Source organism: Crocuta crocuta, unplaced genomic scaffold (genome assembly GCF_008692635.1).
Source record: "Crocuta crocuta isolate KB4526 unplaced genomic scaffold, BGI_CrCroc_1.0 scaffold282, whole genome shotgun sequence".
Classification (NCBI taxonomy): domain Eukaryota; kingdom Metazoa; phylum Chordata; class Mammalia; order Carnivora; family Hyaenidae; genus Crocuta; species Crocuta crocuta.
In genome coordinates this window covers 6,373,989-6,391,598 of record NW_027529174.1, presented here as the reverse complement: position 1 = coordinate 6,391,598, position 17,610 = coordinate 6,373,989, and the positions used below count along the sequence as shown (strand labels likewise).

The 17,610-nt window shown below is 39.9% G+C and overlaps 1 non-coding gene across 1 annotated transcript; it reads right to left on the bottom strand.

Annotated features, from left to right (window-relative positions):
• TRNAR-UCG (transfer RNA arginine (anticodon UCG)) lies at nt 1–85 on the bottom strand. Its single transcript has one exon. It is a non-coding gene; the product is annotated as a tRNA-Arg (tRNA).
• Nucleotides 86–17,610: the final 17,525 nt, after the last annotated feature.

The following is a 17,610-nucleotide window of genomic DNA, read 5'->3' as shown; positions in this document are numbered from 1 at the left end:
AGCCCGACGTGGGGCTCGAACCCACGAACCGTGATATCATGACCCGAGCCGAAGTCGGACGCTTAACCAACTGAGCCACCCAGGCGCCCCGATACTGTAACTATTTCTTAAGCCTACGGTCACTGCCATCATTCAGATGCATCCTGCTGGGGGAGGAGTTCCAGAAAGAATATACAAATACTAATTCCAAAACTTCACCAAACCTGTGTTATTATAGCTCCTTCATTTAGTATCTTTTATTGAACTGCCACCCCCTCAACCGTCTACCAAACTGAATTGACAGTACTGGTTGAATACAATTTCATTGTATTCAGTGGGATCACCTGATTGGCTGTTTAAACACAGCTTTCTGCACCCTACCCCAAGCATGCCCATTCAAAAATAGAGCTCTGGTCCCGAGAACAAAACTTCTGGCAGTAGGATTCCCCAGCACAGTCAAGTGCCCATTCCTGGACTGACTGTGGTCAGGTGATCAGGGTTAATTACAAGCCACGCAGCTCCTATGAGAGCATAGATGGAATGAGGGAAGACCACTTTCCCTAAAAGTGGTGCTATCCCCAGTGAGTGGGCCTGGTCTTGGGCAAACAAAACAATAGATGCACCACAAATGTCTCAGCGCATATCCCATAAGTTGTTTCAAACCAATGGTCATATTTTCCTAGAGGGAACATCTGTAATGAGAGAGAGGGTTCTGAGAGTACTTGAGCCCTTGGCACAGGTGTTCTTGAGGCCCAGTATCATTCCTGTATTTGAATTCTATGCAACACCTCAGTCCTTACTATAAATCCCCCTTGGTACACAAGTCAATTTTGTCAGTTGCTCCTAGAAAGAAGGGTTAATTTTTCAAATGTTTTTTAAAGCTGATAAAACACAAGAGTGCCTGGGTGGCTCAGTCGGTTAAGTGTCCAACTTCAGCTCAGGTCATGATCTCACAGTTCATGAGTTTGAGACCCGCGTCAGGCTCTGTGCTGACAGCTCAGAGCCTGGAGCCTGCTTTGAATCTGTGTCCCCCCTCTCTCTCTACCCCACCCCTGCTCTCACTCTCTTTCTCAAAAATTAATAAACATTTAAAAATGTAAAAATAAATATAAGCAATAAAAATTAAATATAAAATAAATATAAAATTTTGGAAATGCTGGACTGTAGTCCCATCGGAGAAGCCAGTTAGAAATATCTATTGATCTATATCTATAAATATATATATATATAATTGATAAAATACAAAAAAGTATAAGAAGCAAATGTTCAGCTCAATGAATTACTAAGTGACTGCACGTAGGCAAGAAATAGACTGTTAGCACCCCAGAAGCTCTCCTAATGCAACCTGCCAATCACTCCTTCCTTCTCTTCAGGATAACAGCTACCCTGACTTCTAACATAATTTAGTTTTACCCATTTTTGAAGTTTATAGGAATGGAATCATTCCCTTTGTAATTTTCCTCTACCTTTTTTCTGCCTATTTTAATTAAAGGTAAAAAATGGGGTTTCTCTCAGACTCAGGCACCAAACAACAAAAGTGATGTGAGATTCACCCATACCACTGATGTCACATAGTTCCTTCTCATTCCCATAGTATATGCCATTGTATAAATATATCACGATTTGCCCATTCTAATGTTGAGGGACAGTTGGAGTGTTTCCAGTGTGAGTCTCTTAAAAATAATGCAGCTTTGCACTTCGGGCCTAGTCAAGATGAAGTAAGCCCTCAAAAGGCTCCCACTAAAACTAAAAATTTAAAATTAAAAATTTTGGTGAAATGCAAAAGGCAACTACCTGAGAGCACTGAAAAATATACGAAAGCAGATGGATTGGGGAGAGTCATACCTACAAAGGTGAGTTTCCCATGTTCCCCTCTTTTCTCTCTTGGGCCTGAGCCAGGAAAGGGGTACCCAATAGAGCTGTAATGGCGGCTCCTCTGACAGAGGAAACTGAGGAAAAACCTGTGAAAGAAAAATTCCAAAAGAAAAAACGTGAGCTGGAAGCTAGAGCATGTAGAGGGGTTTCTTTTCTCTCTTTCCTCTCATGGTATGTCACTGGTAAGCGCCCCCCGCCCAGGTAAGCCCCAGTAACCGTAGAGCTAACAGTTAAGATGGACGGAAATCCTGGTCTTTCTGGACTGAGGAAATGAGAAAAGGGCACTCACAGTCTGAAGAATGTGAGGATAATCCTCATTTTTCTCTACTTACTCTCTCCGTCCAGAATGTGGCCTGAGCTGTGGAAACTGCGCAGTAATAGTGGTGGAACTAAAATCGTGGCCCCGTATATCTGGTCAAAGGACAGGGCAGAGGGGCCCTGTGGGCAAGGAGGAAACCAGAGAGAAGAGAGCCGGAGAAGGGACTCCTCTTACTCTGTTGTAATTGGTGCAAGCTCCGAGCTTCCCCTTGAGCTACACAAACTGAGATGCAAAGCAGCACAGCAAAGTCTTTGAGAGCTGAACTACAATTTAGAGCACTGAATAAGGCGCACACTGACTAGTGAGTAGTGCACGTGTGAGATCCACCCGATACAGATAGCGTAACAAAACCTTTGTAAACTGAACTGACACTGGAATCACAGCCTGCACAAGGCATATCAGAATTTGCTGTCTGATCCTATTTGGGTGGATTGTTAAACAAAAATCAGTATTGCTCCAAATAATTTAACAAGACCTAGAATCTATAATATTAAATATGCCCGGCTTATACTCTAAAGTTACTTAACATGTAAAGAACCAGGAAAGGGTGATCAATTCTCAGGAAGGACAACAAATGTCAATACAAGATGATCCAGATGTTCGAACTCAGACTCTAAAGCAGCTGTTATGAGATCATGGAAAACACTTGCAATGAATGGAACTGTGGAAGTTCTCAAGAGAGTAGTATTTTTTTTTAATTTTTTAAACATCTTTATTTTTGAGAGACACAGAGCCCAAGCAGGGGAGGGGCAGAGACAGAGGGAGACACCGAATCCAAAACAGTCTCCAGGCTCCGAGCTGTCAGCACAGAGCCCAGTACAGGGTGTGAGATCATGACCTGAGCTGAAGTCGGACACTTAACCAACCGAGCCACTCAGGTGTCCCTGAGTAGTATTTTTTTAAAGAACCAAATGGAAAGTTTAGAACTGAAAAAAAAATCTGAAATTTTAAAAATTTGTCAGATGGGTTCAATAGCTGACTGAGGATGACAGAAGAGTCAGTGATGTTGAAGAGAAATCAGTAGAATTTATCTAATAGAGAAGCAGTAACAAAAGACCAAAAAAGAAAAAAAAAAGAGCAGAGCCTCAGGAACCTGAAAACCAATATCAAAAAGACTAACATTTGTGTCATTGGAGTCTAATAGTAAACGGACTCTCAGAAAAAAAAAAAAAAACTCTCCAAAGTCCAGGTATAAATATCCCCAGCATGGCCATTTTCAAGCTGTCAACATGATATCACTGAACATGGAGTTGGGAAGTGATGTACAGAATCAACAAGCCGGCTTTACACCAATGCTTTACACAAAAGCAGAGAAAGAAATAGACACAGAAAACTTATTTGAGGGAAAAATGGTTAAAATTCCCAAATTTGATAGGCATGAATTTACAGATTCAAGAATCTCAGTGACCCATACCTATCTGGGTTGATAAATGGATAAACTCAAAGAAAACCACAGCCAGACACATCACAATTAAACTTTAACTCAGAGGCGCCTGCGTGGTCAGGGGAGCATGCCACTCTTGATCTCAGGGTTGTAAGTTCAAGCCCCATGCTGAGTGTAGAGATTACCTAAAAATAAAATCTATTTAAAAATAAAGAAACTGTTTAACTCAAGAAAACTCAAACACACACCGAGTCACATCATAATTAAACTGCTGAAAACCAGCAATTAAAATAAATATTGAAAGCATCGAAATAAAATACTTTATATGTAGTGGAACAACAATTCAATGATCAGATTTCTGATCGGAAACCCTGGAGGCAAGAAAGTAGTGAACAGTAACTTTAAAATACTGGGGGAAGAAAAGAATTATCGACTCAATTTTCTATCTACTGAAAATTTTCTTTAAAAATCAAGGCAAAATACATTTTCAGGTGAAGGAAAACTCAGAATTTGTTGTCTACAGGCTTACTTAAAGGAAATTATGTCATGAAAAGATGCTCAACGACTCATCGTCAAGGAAATACAAATCAAAACCACAACGAGATACCCCCCTCGCACCTGTCAGAATGGCTAAAATTAACAACATAAGAAAGAACAGGTGTTGGCGAGGATGCGAAGGGGCACCCTCTTGCACTGTTGGTGGGAATGCAAACTGGTGCAGCCGCTCTGGAAAACAGCGTGGAGGTTCCTCAAAAAGTTAAAAGTGGAACTACCCTATGATGCAGCAATTGCACTGTTAGGTATTTACCCAAAAGATACAAAAATATTCGATGGGGCATATGCACCCCAATGTTTAGAGCAGCACTATCAACAATAGCCAAACTACGGAGAGAGCCCAAACGTCCACTGACTGATGAATGGATAAAGAAGATGTGGTGTGTGTGTGTGTGTGTGTGTAATAGAATATTGCTCTGCCAACAAAAAGAATAAAATCTTGCCAATTTGCGACAACGTGGATGGAGCTGGAGTGTATTATGCTAAGCAAAATAAGTCAATCAGAGAAAAACAAATACCATGTGATTTCAGTAATATATGGAATTTGAGAAACAAAACAGATGAACATAGGGGACGAAGGAGAGAGAGGAGAGAGGGGAACAAACCACAAGAGACACTTGATGATAGAGAACAAACTGAGGGTTGATAGAGAGAGGTGGGTAGGTGGGCTAAATGGGTGATGGCATTAAGGATGAGCACTGAGTGTTGTATGTAAGTGATAAATCACTAGATTCGACTCCTGAAACCAAAACTGAACTGTATATTAAATAAAATTTAAATAAAAAGTAAAATAATAACTAAGTAAATAAAGGAAATGAGCCAGAGTGAAATTTAGAACTGCCAAGAATGAAAGAAAAACAACATAAGTGTTAAATATATGGATATGGGTACATAGAAGAGACATTTTTTCTAAGTTCTTTAAAATATTATGACTGTTAAAAGCAAAAACTATAACATTGCTAAGAGAAGTTTTCAGTGCATTTAGGAACAATACATATGACAATTAGAAGAATAAGGGGATATATATGTAGCTGTGAGGCTTCCATATTTTACTTGTAATGGTAAAATATTAACTCTAAATAGACTAAAAGGTTAGGTATATATATTGTAATTCCTAGCATGTGTATATTACAACTGCAATTGAAAGAAAGAGTAGGTAATTTATAATAATAAATATATTCAAATAATCCAAAAGAAGGCCGGAAAGGCAGGATAGAAGAACAAAAACAAAGGACAAACAGAAAACAAATATTAAAATAGGATATAGAAGACTCGGACACCATCAACCAACTTGACTGAACTGACATTTAAAGAAAACTCAGTCCAATCACTGCATAAAACTCGCTTTAGGTACACATGGAATATTCACCAAAACATTACATGCCAGGTCACAAAACAAAAAGAACAAATTTTACTTTGATTTCAAGCAGAAATCAATTATAGCAAGATTGATATCTGGAAAATACACCAATTTGGAAATTTTAAAACATTTATTAAAGATTAGAAAACATTTTTAGTTGAATGAAAATGTAGGTACAAAACATTGAAATTTGAGGGAAACAGCTAAAGTAACTTCTAGAAGATTTATAGTATTAAGTGCTTATTAGGAAAAAAAAATGTGTTTGGCAAAATTAAAGCCCTCCAAGATGTCCACATCCTAATCCCGAGAACCTGTGAATATGTTTATGCGGCAAAGGAGAATTCAAGTTGCAGAAGGAATTCAGTTTGCTAATCATCTGACTTTGAGAGATTGCCCGGGTGTGTCCAATGGAAACACAAGGCTCCTTACGCGTGGAGGAGGGAAGCAACAAAGGGAGAAGCAGAGAGATCACAGCATGAGAGGGACTTATCCTCCCATCGCTGGAGGAAAGTGGCCATGGACCGGGGATGCAGGCCATCCCCAGAAAGTGGCCATGGACCGGGGATGCAGGCCATCCCCAGAAGCTAGAAAAGGCAAGGAAACAGATTCTGCCTTGAGGCTCCAGAAGGAATAAAGTGGTGCCAATGCCATGGTTTTAATCCGGTGAGAAAATGTCAGACTTGTGGCCTCCACAACTGTGAAAGAATACATTCATGTTGCTGTCAGCCACTCGGTTTGTGGCACTCGGTTACAGCAGCAGTAGGAAACGAATAAGAGAAAGTGGTCTAAATCAGTGATCTAAGCTTCTGCCTTAAGAAATGAGAAAAGAAGCAGAAGGAAAAATAAAGAGCAGAAATCAGTGAAACTGACGACAAAAATAATTAAGAAAATCCATGAGGCCACAGTAGTGCTGCTATGAGCTTTCTGGTATACACCCCGGCATTTCTGCTAGGTATACACGTAACAGTGAAATTGCTGGGGAAAATGATGTGTGCACTGAACTGTTTTCCAAGCTGGTTGTACCCGTTTATATTCCTACGGCAGTATATGAATATTCCCATTGCTCCACATCCTTGCCAATGTTTGGTAGTAACAGTCCTTTTAATTTTAGACATGCTGAGTACGTTGTGGTATCTTTGTGAGTTTAATTCTCATTTCCTTGATAACTTATGTATGTATGTATGTATTTTTAGAGAGAGAGAGGGAGCATGTGAGCTGGGGAGAAAGGCAGAGAGAGAGAGAGAAAGAATCTTAGGCAGGCTCTGTGCTCAGCTTGGAACCCAACTCAGAGCTCAATCCCGTGACCCAGGGATCGTGACCTGAGCTGAAATCAAGAGTCGGGCATTCAACCTACTGAGCCACCCACCTGCCCCTCCTTGAGAACTTAAACTGGTTGAGTACATTTTCATATCTTATTAACAATTTGGATATTCTCTTGTTGAAGTCTGTTCAAATAGCTTGCCTGATTTTCTACTGAGTTGTCTCCTCTTAATAATGTAGTTCTTTTATATGTATCCTGGATAAGTAAGTATATATAGTTTTTAGTAGTGTCTCGTGATTCTTATCTTTTAATGAGTTTTAATCAGTTTCACCGTGAGTTTCACAATTTTATCCTTGCAGCTATTAATTCGGCCAGTCCTTGGCCTACTTGTCTATACTCACTCAATGATTCATGGCTTAGCCTCTATTATGTCTGGAATTCAGACCCATTTTCCCATATGCAGCTGCTGAGTTAGCATCTTCACTGGGCCATTCATGGACATCCCAGGGTGTACCTGTGCAAAGCCAAACTTCCAAGTTGGCAAATCTGTTTCATCTTTCTTGGCTGATGGCAACAGGCTGAAAACTTTGGAGTCATTCTTGATGATCGTAACTTTAGAGAAATGTTTTTAAGTTGTATTTATTTATTTTGAGAGAGACAGAGAGAGCACAATCAGGGGTGGGGCAGAGAGAGAGAGAGAGGGAGGGAGGGAGAGAGAGAGTCCCAAGCAGGCTCTGCCCTGGCAGTGCAGAGCCAGATGTGGGGCTCAAACTCCAAACCACGAGGTGATGACCTGAGCTGAAACCAACATGAAGGTCCTGTGATGCCCTGGAAAGCATTGTTGCCCATTCAACAGAACCACACACTTCAGGGCTGTCTCCTCTGTAGGTTGTGTTTGCCCTATGTTGTGCCGGAGCCTCACTGGTCTTTAGTCCAATTGGCTGCGGTGGCCCACTTTGCTTGTTGTGGGGAGGGTTTGAACTCTATGAGATTAAGAAGCCAGCATGGGGCCTCCCTGGGCTTGTAGTTGGGTGGTATCAGCAGTTTGAACATGTGCCTGCCCTCAGCCAATGTGCTGAAATAGAGGGGGCTGTTCCCGCAGTGTCCCCTTAGAGGCTATTGCTGGCGGACAGGGCTGGCCGCCAGACCAGACGCCTTCCCCCAATCCATTTGTCAGGGATGCAATGACGCTGAACTGCAGGGCTTTCTCCTTGTGCTGCCCTGCGACGTTTTTGTCGGCGGGTGGAGCCAGCAGTCAGATCAGATGTTTGCCCCCGTTCGTCTGCCAGGGGCTGCAGATGCCTTGATTGATTGGCAGGGCACTCACTCTGCATTACCAGTTATAAGGTTCCGCTGCTGAGACTGCGGTCAAACTGGTGCATGTGTGGTTATCTTCCCGTCTCCCCAGGGAAAGAGTCACTTTGGGAGTTTCCTGATCCCTTGTCCGGGCTGCTTATAGGTTGAAATGCGGGAGGAGCGACTTTGAAGGGATTCCTGCTGCATAGGACGGATTGGATGGGGTGGATTCATAAGAAAATGCAAGAGTGGGATGCATGGTGTTAGCAAGCTAGGTGAAGGGGCTGGTTCCTGCATGCGTCCAGCTATCTGGGGTAGAGATGGGGGCAGAGAAACGGTACTGACCAGCTCTTTTGTTCTTAGAGGCATTTCCTAAGGACCCCTGCCCCTCCAGCATGCATTCTGAGATTAGTAAATCTTCTTCAAGTGCTGTTCAAACTTCAGTGGCGTTGTTTATCATGCTCTTTGTTTAAGGGCTGGGGCTCCGTGCCCTCTCACCTTCTGGCTCTCCCAGAGCCAAGCCTGCTGATTTTTTTTTTTTTTGGTGTACANTTTCCACATAACACTCAGTGCTCATCCCCACAAGGTGCCCCCCTCCATGCCCACCCCCCCTCCCCCCACATCCATCAGTCCTCAGTTTTTGTCAGCATTCAAGAGTCTCTCGTGGTTTGCCTCTCTCCCTTTCCCCCACCATTTCCGCCCTTCTTCTCCCCCTTGTCCAAGCCTGCTGATTTTTAAAGTACCCGGAGTTAAGGGGCACCCGGGTGGCTCTGTTGGTTAAACANTCTGACCCTCCCCTGCTCATGCTGTCTCTCTCTCGCACCTAGAAATAAATAAAAGCATTTTAAAAAAAAAAAAAAAGAGTGGTAAGAAGGCTTCTTTTACCTGGTAATTTTTGTTGTACTGTTTGAATTCTTTATGATGTGCATATATACACCCACTGGTTTTCTTCAAAGTAAAAGAGAAATTTAACTCTTCTCCTAACCATTCCTCCCAAACCTATATGACTTAGTTTTAAGCAAGTAGAATCTGGTCTGTGCGACATGTTGTTGTTGTTGTTGTTCTTCTTCTTCTTCTTCTTCTTCTTCTTCTTCTTCTTCTTCTTCTTCTTCTTTTTAGTCTTCTCATTTATGTCATCTGATGTATTTGGGCCACAAAATGCATGTTCATAAATCTTTAATGTTATGCTTCATTATGTTATTTTTTTAAATGCTGCTTCTGTCTCTGGTATAAAATTATCAAGAGCACTGCTCATTACATTGTTCAACACCCCCACTGCATTTATTCTAGAATGCAGTGCCTGGAAAATCATGGCCTCTCTTGAACTGGGGCTCCCTGTCTTCAATACAAGACCGATGTGCTTTATTGCATTTCCATTATTGTCCCTGCTGCCAGAGAGTTCAGATCTACATATGCCGCTCAGTTGCAGTAACTGAATTTATTTCTTTACAGCTTGCCTTGATCTAAAAAAATTTAAGGTGGTTTACACAAATATAAGATGTTTTTAATTACACAGGAAAACATTGTGAAGCTGAAGAGAACACAAGAAACCTCGTGTGGCATGCTTACTTCCTCCTCCTTTCCAGAGTCCAGATTGTATTTTTATTCTATAATATAAATATTCTCTTAGAAAGAAGTAAAGTGAACATAAGTGAAGAATCCACATTTACATTTTTAATCTCAGTACTAGATTTTTCTACCCATTTTTATTCTTCAGCAAGCAAGAAAAGCTTATCAAGTTATAAATATTGGGGCTTTTCCAGTTTCATTGAGAAATAGTTGACATATATCACCGTATATGTTTAAGGTGTATGACATGATGGTTTGATTATGAAATGATGACCATAATAGGTTCAGCCAACATCCATCTCTTCACACAGATACAATAAAAAGAAAGGAAAACAGAAATAAAGGGGGACAAATTTCCCCTTGTGATGAGAACAGGATTTACTCTCTTAACAACTGTCCTATACATTGTGCGGCAGTGTTAGCTATGGTCATCTTGTTATACTCGACATCCCCAGTGCTTATTTATAACTGGGAGTTTGTAACTTCTGGCCATCTTCCTCTAGCTTCCCCTCTCCCCACCCTCCACCTGTGGTAACTGTAAGTCTAACCTCTTTTTCTATAAGTTTTGGTTTTGTTTGTTAGATTTCACATATCCCTGAGATCATACAGTATTTGTTTCTGTCTGCCTTACTTCACCTAGACTCATGCCTTCAAGGTCCATTCATGTTGCCATGAAAGGTAGGATTCCCTTGCATTTTATGGCTGAGAAATAGTTCATAGTGTGTGTGTGTGTGTGTGTGTGTGTGTGTCTACATATAAAATTATAACTTTTGTTGAGTCTAGATGACACACAGTATTACATTAGTTTCAGGCGTACAACATAGTGATTCTATAACTTTACATGTTACACTGTGTTCACAAGTGTATCTGCCACCTGCCCCCTTACATCACTATTACAGTATCATTGACTATGTTCCTTACGCTGTCTTTTACTCTTGTCAATTACCCATTCTGGAACTGGAAGCCTGTATCTCTCACTCCCCTTCACTCAACCCCCACACACCCTCCCCTCTGGTTTTCATTCTTTGTTATCATGACTTTTCTATCCTTTCATCTGTGGATGGACACTTAGGATATTTGCGTGTCTGGCTGTTGTAAATAATATTGCCATGAACATGAGGGTGCACGTATGTTTTCAAGTTAGTGTTTTCCTTTTCTTCAGATAAATACTCAGAAGTGGAATTTGCAGGATCAATGGTAATTCTATTTTGTTTTGTTTTGTTTTAATTTTTTAATGATTATTTATTTTTGAGAGAGAGAGAGAGACAGCATGAACAGAGGCGGGGCAGACAGAGAGAGAGAAAGAATCTGAAACAGGCTCCAGGCACCGAGCTGTCTGCCCAGAGCCTGACACAGGCTTGAACTTATGAACCATGAGATCATGACCTGAGCCAAAGTCGGACCCCCAACCAAATGAGCCACCCAGATGCCCCAATAGTTCTGTTTTTAATTTTTTGAGCCTCCATACTGTTTTCCATAGTGGCTACCCCAATTTACATTCCCACTAGTGCACATGTGTTTCCTTTCCTCCACATCCTTGCCAACACTTGTTATTTTTTGTCTTTTCGGTGATGGCCATTCTAACAGGTGTGAGCTGATATCTCACTGTTGTTTTCATTTCCATTTCCCTGATGATTAGTAATGTTAGCACATTTCACATACATGATGGCTTTCATATGTCTTCTTTGGGAAAATGTCTATTCAAATCCTCTGCCCATATATAAATTGGATTCCTGGTTTGTCTCTTTGTTTGTTAGCTATTGAGTTGTATGAGTTCTTTATATGTTTTGGATATTAATCCCTTATCAGATATATGATTTGAAAATATTTTCTTTCATTCTGTAGGTTGCCTTTTGGGGTTTTTTTTATGGTTCTCTCTCTGTGTGGACCTTTTTTTTTTTTTTAATGTTTTAATTATTTCTGAGAGAGAGAGAGAGAGTGAGCAGGGGAGGGTCAGAGAGAGAGGGAGATACAGAATCTGAAACAGACTCCAGGCTCTGAGTTGGCTGTCAGCACAGAGCCCAACGCAGGGCTCGAACCCACGAACCACAAGATCATGACCTGAGCCAAAGTCAGACACTTAACCGACTGAGCCACCCAGGCACCCCTGTGTGGAACTTTTTAGTTTGATGTAGTCTCTCTTGCTTATTTTTACTTTTGCTGCCTTTGCTTTTGGCATCAAATCCAAAAAGTCCTTGCCAAGACCAATGTCAAAGAAGTTGATTCTTATGTGTTCTTCTAGACGTTTTAAGGTTTCACATCATGTTCAAATCTTTGACCCATTTTGAGTGAATTTCTGTGTAAGCTATAAGACAGTGGTCCAATTTTATTCTTTTGCATGTAGCTGTCCAGTTTTCCCAACATCATTTATTGAAGAGATTGTGTTTTCTCATTAAGTATTCTTGGTCAAATATTATTTGACCATATATGCTTGGGTTTATTTATGCATTCTTGTTTCTGTTCCATTGGTCTGTTTGCCTGTTTTGTGCTATTACCATACTGTTTTGATGACTGTAGTATCAGAATATAGTTTAAAAGCAGGTAGTATGATGCCTCCAGCTTTTTTCTTCTTTATCAAGATTTCTTTGGCTTTTGGGAGTCTTTTGTGGTTCCACATAAGTTTTAAAAGTATTTTTCCTACTTCTGTAAAAAAAAAAAAATAACACTGGAATCTTGATAGGGATTGTATTGAATCTGTAGATGGCCTTTGGTAGTATTAACATTTCAACAATATTAATTCTTCCAAACCATGATCATGGGATAACTCTCCATATTTGCATCTTCTTTTACTTCTTTTATCAATGGCTTATAGTTTGGATAGAAATCTTTCACCTCCTTAGTTAAACTTATTTCTAACTATTTTATTATTTTGATGCTATTGTAAATGGGATTATTTGTCTTTCCAATAGTTCATTGTTAGTATATAAATATGTTACTGATTCTTGTATGGTAATTTTGTCTCCCACCTCTTTACTGAATCCATTTATTATTTCTAACATTTTTGTGGTGGAATCTTTAGGGTTTCTCTATATAATATCGTGTCATTGGCAAATAGTGACAGCTTTACTTTTTCCTTTCCAATTTGGATGCCTTTATTACTTTTTCTTGCGTAATTACTATGGCTAGGACTTCTAATCTATATTGAGTATAAGTGGTGAGTGGGCATCCATGTCTTGTCTGTGACCTTAAGGGAATAGCTTTCAGCTTTTCACCATGGAATACGATACTAGCTAAGAGCTTGTCATATGTGGCCTTTATTGTATTGAGGTATGTTCCCTCTACACCCACTTAGTGGAGAGTTTTTAATGAATGTTCAAAGTTTCTCTTCTAAATCCAAGATGTTTCCACCATAATCTGAAGCACAACAACACATTTTCATTGAATTTTAGGTTCTTTCCCACAAAACTTCAGAAAAAGATCTGTGAGTATCTATGAGAAGATAAAAGTTATTAACATTTGTGAGATAGAAAAACTATAATTTTGAAATTTCTAAATCTCAGAGTCAGGAAAGAATTACAAGAGAAGTAGCTCTTCATTCAACAAATTATTCAGCATCTTCCATGTGCCAGGACCTATGCTTTGTGCAACTTCCATAGAGTCAGGAGCTCTTACAATTACTAAGTTCACAACATAACCTATTTCCATTTTTTCCAAACATTCTAAAATGCTACCGTCTCACTAAGGAATTAATTGCAACTAAGCCTACTATGTAATCTATCAGCGACTCCCAATGACACTCTACCTAAACAGAGAAATGAGCCACTTTTTAGACATGTTTTATACAAGGGGATCACTTCATAGGGTAACAACATCAAAACTCCAACCATATCCTCAAGCCTTTACAATACAGCTTCTCTGAAAATTGACTAGCAGGGCATCCTTGTTCACAGAAATGTTAAGCGCAATATCCTTTGAATAAGTTATCTCATTGTCAATTTGATCGACTCCCTAATTAAATGTAAGAATAAATAGTTTAACCAGAAATCAATAAGGTGAGTGTAAAGTCTCAACAAAGTTAATAACACAGTGGTTTCACAAATCTATTTTAAATGTTTAGAACAGTCAAGCCCTTATAAAGCAGCAGTTGTTATTATATTACAGGACTGAAAAAACACCTGGTAATAGAGTAGACAAGATCAAATCATCAGAAGTGACAGGGATAGACAAAATGCCTGGTTTTAAATAGCCGTTTTCATTTTGTTGAAGCAGTTTGGTCTTATACAATTCAGCTTTTTAGGCTTCATTGTCCAAAAGAAAGCAAAGCAAAGTCCTTAAAGAGCGCGGATGTGGGTAACTGGGATGATCATACTAACAATGGCAGCCGTGTCTTAAGTGCTTACCACATGCATGCTGGGCATGTATCTGCGTCATCGCATTTCATCTCAAAACCTTATGAGGTAGATATTATTTTTCCCACTTTTATTACAAGAAAACTTTAGCTTGTACAAGTCAAGCTACTTTCCTTTATAGTTGCAAGTTCCAAGCAAGCAGAGAATTGATGAAATAAGGTGGCCGTTGACTTTGAGGCAGTGGGTAGATGCTAAGATAGAACTGGAAACAAACAAAACCGTTATGTTTAAGCCATTGATATTCCAACAGAGTTGATAAAGGCAGTCGTTGGTGCATTTGTGAGACCAAAATATATTATAGAAACACCCAGGATTTCAGGGGTGAAAAGACTGTTATAATTCATTAACATTTCATGGTAGCAATTATAAGTCTACTATCATTGAGATATTAATTGCTGATCTACAAATTTCTAACTTGAGCATAAACATTGCATGACAGCAAGAGCCTCAGGGTGAAATATAATGAACTAAGACAGGAAAATGGTAAATAGAGTGATGAAAAAAATTGTTTACCCATGCAGGAAATCGCAGGGAAATCACAAGAGCTGTCGGATTAGCCTGGTCTGTTAAAAGCTGATACTGTAATTTTCCTTTTTTATTTTTAATTTATTTTTAATTTTTAATTTTTTTAATGTTTTATTTATTTCTGAGAGAGAGAGAGACAGCGTGAGCAGGGGAGGGTCAGACAGAGAGGGAGACACAGAATCTGAAACAGGCTCCAGGCTCTGAGCAGGCTGTCAGCACAGAGCCTGACGTAGGGCTCAAACCCACAAACCGTGAGATCATGACCTGAGCCAAAGTCAGACGATTAACCAACTGAGTCAACCAGGCGCCCCTCTAATTTTCCTTTTTTAGCCAATATCTGGGAAGCTACAAGACAAAAGACACAGAAAACTGCATCCCAAAGATAAAATACATGTACACAAATTATAAATGATGGTCTTCAGCACTGTTGTGGAAAACGATACTAGGTGCATGGCAGAGAGGAGGAGGGCATCTGGGATCAGGCCTGAGCCGAGTCCTTGTTCTGCCACTTAGTAGCTGTGTGACCCTTAGTGGGTCACTTCATTACATTTCAGAATCTCCCTCCACCCCTCAACAAAGGGGCTTGATCATAAGATCTATCCTATGAATTTGCTGTGCGGATTAAAAGGAACAAAGCATAAGAAGAGCTTTACATAGTGCCTGGGCTTCAGTGAACATTAACTATTATAGTTACTAATACTAAAAACAATAGTTAGGAGAATATTACTTGGTCAGTATATAATAAATTTAGCTTCACATAACAGCAAACCTGATTTTCAGGAACATACGTAAGTATGCAAGTAGCCCAAATTAGGTGATTGTAGTGTGGGTTCGTATTCAACAACAACTTCAAGGATCCTGGTTCTTTCTAACTTTAGGCCCTGCCTTCCTTAGGGTTGAATTTTGTCTTCATTCTTACTGCCTCATGGTTCTATATGATTGCTGCAGATCCAACCATCACATTTTTACTCCAGGCAGGAATATGGGGGAAAGGGGCAGTGCTAGGAACATCCTTTCTCTTTCCCCAAGAAAGCAAATTTCTTCTTGCATCTCATTGGCCAAAACTGTCACAAAGCAACCCCCAGCTAAAGGAAGCTGGGAAAGTGAGTGTTTAGTTGAGTATATTGCCTTCCCAAATAAATGAATCCTGTTACTGGAAAAAGAAGGAAAATGGATATTGGATTAGCAACTAACAGGGGTTGCCACAAATAAATACATTTTATAAATATTAGAAATTTTGCTAAGTTCTAAAGACTTTTTAAAATTTTAGTCATTTTTAATGAAAATCTTTTTCTGATACTTTCATAAACAGAAGATGCTGATTATGATGTGAATGTTGGCTTAACGATTTCAGCTCATCGATAAAGTCAATGCTATACTCTGTGTCCAGTAGATTTGTTTCTTCTCTGGCTACCAGTTTTCAGTCTTACTGCCAGAGACCCAACTTTGAGGCCATCCTTACAAATGCAGTGCCTCTTTTTCTGCTGACCCGAATCAAATAATCCAAATTACTAGAATTATGTAGGAGAATAGTCAGGAAGTCCTAACTTCTTAACTGTATCTGCTTCTACATGGATGCCTACTTTCTGTTTATCTGTCTTCGGGATAGTTATTTCACAGGCCTCTTGGGGCATGCTTCTTGATTTTTCACTATGTTCAAATGTTTGAATACCCAGTAATTAGGGAGGGGCAGGAGGGAGTGGGAAAAAGTGCTTCCAAAGACAGTGCTCATCAAGACTAGTGCAGTAGACGGACAACCAGTTAGGATACTAACGTACATATGCATTGAATGCCTTACCTTTTAGGTTCTTATGATGGTCACGTGGCAACTCCACAGGCTTTGGATATTAACACCTACCATACCCGAGGCCTCCCCTGTCTTCAAGGACATTTTGTTGTTGAGGTTGTTTGCTGTATTTGTTAGTTACTGACGTTACTTCTCTTTCTTTTGATGCTATTTAAACTATGATATTTATTATCCTTTCCACAATGAACTTTTTTAGAAAGAGGAGTTCTACGTTAGCACCTCCTTGGAAAGTCAAGATGCAATTTTCTATTCTGAACACTAGGGGGAAATCTTGTTTTCTCTTGGAGTGTTTTTAAATCCCAACTCGCCCTCCACTGGCTCTGAATTCACTCAGTATAAGTGAATCAGTATGAGATTTTTCATATTTATCAAAATAAAATGAGTAGACATGATGACTAAATGTAACGTGCGTGGGATCCTGGGACAGAATAAGGACATTAGGCAAAAACTAAGGAAATCTGAATTAAGCACGGATGTTAGCTAATAATAACGTATCAATATTGGTTTGTCAACTATACCATACTAAGGTAAGAAGTTAACAATAGGGAAACTGGGCATAAGGAATGTGGGAACTCTGTCCTTAACTATCTTTGCAGGTTTTCTACAAGTCTAAACTGCCAATATAAAAGTAAAATTATTTTTATTAAAAAATTTCATGTATAAAGTGAGTCTAGGGGAACCTGGGTGGCTTAGTCAGTGAAGCATCTAACTCTTGATTTAGGCTCAGGCCATGATCTCACAGTTTGTGAGTTCAAGTCCAGGGTGGGCTCTGCACTGACCATGTGGAGCCTGCTTGGGACCCGCTCTTCCCCCACCCTCCGCCTCTCTCTCTCTGCCTGCCCCTCCCTCTGCCTGCCCCTCCCCAGCTCACTATCTCTCAAAATAAATAAGCTTTAAAAAAAGTGAATCCAGAACATAATTTCCATTCTTTTTCTCTTTGGAACCATGGAAAACAGTTTTAAAACAATATATTGGCAGGATAATTTGAATATTAGAAAGAAGAACTTTGCTAAATGAGCTTTCAGTATAGAAAGATATAATTAAATAGGATTAGATACATTTAAAATACTGAAATATAAAAAAATATTTGTTATTTTAATTATGAGCAAATTCCTAGCAAAGCACCCCTGCCAGCAGAGATGAAGGAGGAGGGTCTCCCAGGACCAAGCAGAGGCAACCCTGCTTCAAGAGTCAAGTGTCCGAGGAGCTCCTGGGACCTCTCTCGGGCTCTCCAAGATTCTACTTCTCATGGGAGCTCTCTCTCCTTCCTCTTCTCTCCCTCACAATTCAAACCCACAGTTCCTGGGCTCCTGGCTCCCTTCCCTTCTCTG